This window comes from Lissotriton vulgaris, chromosome 11 (assembly GCF_964263255.1).
Source record: "Lissotriton vulgaris chromosome 11, aLisVul1.2, whole genome shotgun sequence".
Taxonomy (NCBI): domain Eukaryota; kingdom Metazoa; phylum Chordata; class Amphibia; order Caudata; family Salamandridae; genus Lissotriton; species Lissotriton vulgaris.
Genome location: NC_141699.1, coordinates 310,700,017 through 310,706,213, shown reverse-complemented (window position 1 = coordinate 310,706,213; position 6,197 = coordinate 310,700,017).

The window sequence follows — 6,197 nt, the reverse complement described above, 5'->3', positions numbered from 1 at the left end:
GTGGGATTGCAGCAGGCGATGCTTTCAGCACCGCCCGCAGAAATGTTGCAACTGTGCAATGCGCGCGCCAGTGTGGCGGGTGCTTCCTAATTGAGGGTGTGGGACCGCCGCAAGCATTGCGGGCGGTTCCTATTCTTGGGGGTATCCGCCCGCCATACTAATGTCCCCCTATATGTTTAACATTTTTAAACTATTTTTGTATTTTTATTTTTAACATATTTATATACTTTTCTATTTATTTAGTTTTTTACATATTTTTTGGTTGTTAATATTTTGCTTGTTTTCAATTTTGAACTGACAAGAGTGGGAATAGTATTTTTCACCCCTCCGCTATCCAACACTTTCTCTACTGTTACAGTTATTGGAGTGGGAATAGTACATTTTACCCCTCTGCAATCCAACAATTTCCCTTCTGTTGCACTGACTGGAGTGGGAATGGTAGTTTTTATCCCTCCGCTATCCAGCACTTTCACTACTGTTACACTCATTGGAGTGGGAATAGCCATTTTTACCCCTCCGCTATCCAACACTTTCCCTACTGTTACACTTATTGGAGTGGGAATAGTCAATTTTATCCCTCCGCTATCCAACAGTTTCCCTACCATTGCACTCATTGGAGTGGGAATAGTAATTTTTACCCTTCCGCTGCCCAACACTTTTCCTACTGTTACACTCACTAGTGTGGTGATAGTAATGTTTACCTCTCTGCTATCCAACACTTTCCCTATTGTTGCACTCACTGGGGTGGGAAATGTAAGTTTAAAGATTTTTAAATAGTTTAATTTTTTCATTTGTAATAGAATGAATTGTTTTAGATTTTGTTATTGGTGTATATATATATATATATATATATATATATATATATATATATATATATATATATATATATATATATATATATATATATATATATATATATATATATATATATATATATATATTAAAATTGTTTTTTACAGCGTTTCATATAGCGCGAACTTGACCCGAATCGGGTATCAGAGCGCTATTCATTGCACCAGTTGCATTACATGAGGACACATTCATTTTTGTTAGGCACGGGGAGATTAAGTGATTTGCTTGCCCAGAATCACAGGAGGTTCAGCGTCATTGGCAAGACTCGAACCCAGTTCCCAGATTCAAGGATGACCGCTCTAGTCGTTATACCAACTCCTCTCCCCAAGGGGATATATATATTACCTACTGGCGGTCGCCAGTAGGTAGTTATAGTTAGGACCTAGTTACCATAGGAAAATGGCAACATTCTATTCCCAATAACTTTGGCGCCGATTGACGAATGTTCCTGAAATGTTCAAAACTAATTCTCTGTTGAGATCAGCTCCTATGTTGAAAATTTGGGGGTGATTCGTCAAGGGGGCGAGAATAAAGGGGGGGTCCAAAAACAAGTTTTTTCAATTTTAATTTCCATAGGAAACTTTAGACAAGGCAACAGGTCGAACGGGTGAACGGAATTATCCCAAATTTGGCAGGGAGAAGGGTCTTGGTCTAGGAAGCACACTTTTGTTTCTATGGTGTAAATCTGTTTAGTAGTTTTTGGGACATATTGAAATTTACAGATATCGATATTTGGGAGTTCTGCCATCTGATTGGCTGAGGCTTTACGAGCACGAGCTTGCAGCTTATTGACTGCGAGCTCTGCGAGCGGTTGCAACTAGGAAGTGTTGGATGCCATTTTGTGATTCTGTTGTAGCGAGTAAGGGGAAAAAGGTTGTAAAGAGGAGGGTAGGAGTATTGTAACCTTTTTGGGGTGTTTAGGGTGTGCTATAGAGGGGGTGCAAAGCAAAGTATTCACCCCTACCAGTGTGAAAGTGCTGGGCTACGGAAATTGAGGTATTGCCTAGTGGGTGATGTTGCTAAAGGTGAGCTGGTGCGCAACTCGGGGATTAAAGCGGGAGCCCAAACTGTGTGTCTTATGCTGTGAAGTCATGTGTCCTGGTTGCTGCTGTACAGTTGTGGAAGTAGTGTTAGCATGTGTTTATATCTACTAGGATGAACTACTGACCCGTAGTGGTGTGGTACATAAAATATTTGAGGTATTGTCTAGAGTCACATGGAACTAGGAAGTGTTGTTATTTTGTTGAAGCGAGTTAGGGAAAAAGGGCAAAAAACGTAGGAAAGAGGAGGGTAGGAGCACTGTAACCTCTGTGGGGTGTTTAGGGTGTGGTATACAGGGGGTGCGAGGCAAACTATTCATATCTACTGGTCAGAAAGTGCTGGGCTACGGAAATTAAGTGAGGTATATTGTGTAGAGTGTGATGCTGCTAAGGTGAGCTGGTGCGGGACTCAGGGATTAAACCGTGAGCGTAAATTGTGTCTTATGGTGTGAAGGCATGTGCCGTGGCCGCCGCACTACACCTGTGGAGGTAGTGTAAGCATGTGTTTATACCTACTAGGATGAACTACTGACCCGTACTGGTCTGAAAGTCTTGGGGTATGGAAAATATGTGAGGTATTGTCTAGAGTCTCTTGGTGGTAAGCTGAGCTGCTGCTGGACTCGAGGATGAAAGCGTGAGCCCAAACTGTGTGTCATATGCTGTGAAGTCATGTGCTCTAGTCACTGTGCCACATCTTTCCAAGTAGTGTCAGCATGTAGTTATAGCTACTCAGAGGAACTTTTGTTTCGTACCTTGTCATTTGTGTATGGTGTTTAGGGGGTGTTATAAAGGGAGTGCGAGGTAAATTTGTGCATATCAAATCAATTTGGTGTTTGTGAAGTGCTAAGTACTTAATCCTACGGGTCTGATGGCGTTGGGGGAGTAAACTGAGTTGCTGACGGACTCTGTGTAAAGCTCTTGAACTACTGACCCCTACCGGGCTGAAAGTGGTGGGTACTTAAATTAAGTGAGGTATTGCCTAGAGTGTCATGCTGCTAAATTGAGCTGCTGCTGGAGTCGGGGATGAAACCGTGAGCTTCAACTGTTTGTGCTATGCTGTGAAGTCATGTGCTCTGGGCACTGTGTCACACCTGTCCAACTTGTACATGGTGCTTAGGTAGTTTCCCTACCATTGCACTCATTGGAGTGGGAATAGTAATTTTTACCCTTCCGCTGCCCAACACTTTTCCTACTGTTACACTCACTAGTGTGGTGATAGTAATGTTTACCTCTCTGCTATCCAACACTTTCCCTATTGTTGCACTCACTGGGGTGGGAAATGTAAGTTTAAAGATTTTTAAATAGTTTAATTTTTTCATTTGTAATAGAATGAATTGTTTTAGATTTTGTTATTGGTGTATATATATATATATATATATATATATATATATATATATATATATATATATATATATATATATATATATATATATATATATATTAAAATTGTTTTTTACAGCGTTTCATATAGCGCGAACTTGACCCGAATCGGGTATCAGAGCGCTATTCATTGCACCAGTTGCATTACATGAGGACACATTCATTTTTGTTAGGCACGGGGAGATTAAGTGATTTGCTTGCCCAGAATCACAGGAGGTTCAGCGTCATTGGCAAGACTCGAACCCAGTTCCCAGATTCAAGGATGACCGCTCTAGTCGTTATACCAACTCCTCTCCCCAAGGGGATATATATATTACCTACTGGCGGTCGCCAGTAGGTAGTTATAGTTAGGACCTAGTTACCATAGGAAAATGGCAACATTCTATTCCCAATAACTTTGGCGCCGATTGACGAATGTTCCTGAAATGTTCAAAACTAATTCTCTGTTGAGATCAGCTCCTATGTTGAAAATTTGGGGGTGATTCGTCAAGGGGGCGAGAATAAAGGGGGGGTCCAAAAACAAGTTTTTTCAATTTTAATTTCCATAGGAAACTTTAGACAAGGCAACAGGTCGAACGGGTGAACGGAATTATCCCAAATTTGGCAGGGAGAAGGGTCTTGGTCTAGGAAGCACACTTTTGTTTCTATGGTGTAAATCTGTTTAGTAGTTTTTGGGACATATTGAAATTTACAGATATCGATATTTGGGAGTTCTGCCATCTGATTGGCTGAGGCTTTACGAGCACGAGCTTGCTGCTTATTGACTGCGAGCTCTGCGAGCGGTTGCAACTAGGAAGTGTTGGATGCCATTTTGTGATTCTGTTGTAGCGAGTAAGGGGAAAAAGGTTGTAAAGAGGAGGGTAGGAGTATTGTAACCTTTTTGGGGTGTTTAGGGTGTGCTATAGAGGGGGTGCAAAGCAAAGTATTCACCCCTACCAGTGTGAAAGTGCTGGGCTACGGAAATTGAGGTATTGCCTAGTGGGTGATGTTGCTAAAGGTGAGCTGGTGCGCAACTCGGGGATTAAAGCGGGAGCCCAAACTGTGTGTCTTATGCTGTGAAGTCATGTGTCCTGGTTGCTGCTGTACAGTTGTGGAAGTAGTGTTAGCATGTGTTTATATCTACTAGGATGAACTACTGACCCGTAGTGGTGTGGTACATAAAATATTTGAGGTATTGTCTAGAGTCACATGGAACTAGGAAGTGTTGTTATTTTGTTGAAGCGAGTTAGGGAAAAAGGGCAAAAAACGTAGGAAAGAGGAGGGTAGGAGCACTGTAACCTCTGTGGGGTGTTTAGGGTGTGGTATACAGGGGGTGCGAGGCAAACTATTCATATCTACTGGTCAGAAAGTGCTGGGCTACGGAAATTAAGTGAGGTATATTGTGTAGAGTGTGATGCTGCTAAGGTGAGCTGGTGCGGGACTCAGGGATTAAACCGTGAGCGTAAATTGTGTCTTATGGTGTGAAGGCATGTGCCGTGGCCGCCGCACTACACCTGTGGAGGTAGTGTAAGCATGTGTTTATACCTACTAGGATGAACTACTGACCCGTACTGGTCTGAAAGTCTTGGGGTATGGAAAATATGTGAGGTATTGTCTAGAGTCTCTTGGTGGTAAGCTGAGCTGCTGCTGGACTCGAGGATGAAAGCGTGAGCCCAAACTGTGTGTCATATGCTGTGAAGTCATGTGCTCTAGTCACTGTGCCACATCTTTCCAAGTAGTGTCAGCATGTAGTTATAGCTACTCAGAGGAACTTTTGTTTCGTACCTTGTCATTTGTGTATGGTGTTTAGGGGGTGTTATAAAGGGAGTGCGAGGTAAATTTGTGCATATCAAATCAATTTGGTGTTTGTGAAGTGCTAAGTACTTAATCCTACGGGTCTGATGGCGTTGGGGGAGTAAACTGAGTTGCTGACGGACTCTGTGTAAAGCTCTTGAACTACTGACCCCTACCGGGCTGAAAGTGGTGGGTACTTAAATTAAGTGAGGTATTGCCTAGAGTGTCATGCTGCTAAATTGAGCTGCTGCTGGAGTCGGGGATGAAACCGTGAGCTTCAACTGTTTGTGCTATGCTGTGAAGTCATGTGCTCTGGGCACTGTGTCACACCTGTCCAACTTGTACATGGTGCTTAGGTGGTGTTGTACAGGGAGTGCGAAGGTTAATCAATACGGTATTTGTAAAGCGTAAACTGCTCACTCCTATGGGTGAGTAGAGCTGGGGATCAAAGTGAGAGCTCTGTGCTGAAAGTGAGATGGTCTGGCTGCTGTGCCACAGCTGTGTGGAGAAACTTTTTTGGCGAGGGTCCGGCAGTTGCCGTTATGTGGCCTTAAAATAGCGGACCTCATTTGTAAGCTATAGGGTGGCTCTAAAGAGAGGCCACATGTTCATTAGTTGGAGCTACATATAAGTGTGGATGCACAGCTTTAAGTTATTCAGGAAAACTCAGTTTCCCTGATCTGTGAAGTTTCTATTACTTCTGTAGGTATCCGCCATATCAAAACGTATGTTGTTGTTGTAGATGGACCCCATTTTGTGGTTTCTGAGGTATGCCAACACAGCATTGTTGACTTTCTTCGGAAATATTTCAATCTGAGGACAAAATTGTTTGGAACATTTCCACTTTTGTCTTTGGGATATAATGGAATATACAAAGACATTTTGACACAAAAGTATCATCAATTGTCCAAATGTGTCTTTCATAAGCATTTCCAAACCTACCCCAGTCAATGGGCCTAGGTCGTTTCCACCACAGTGCTCAATCATGAGGTCAGGGTATTGGAGATGCAAACAGGTTTTAACCAAAGGGAACAATTCCATCCTCTCTGTTGAAACCATTTAATGTTCACATTTTGTAAACCTAGGTCTAAGTTAATACGTCTCTGTTCTGCATACCGCTTGCACCAGGAAACATAGTTATGTCCTACGATC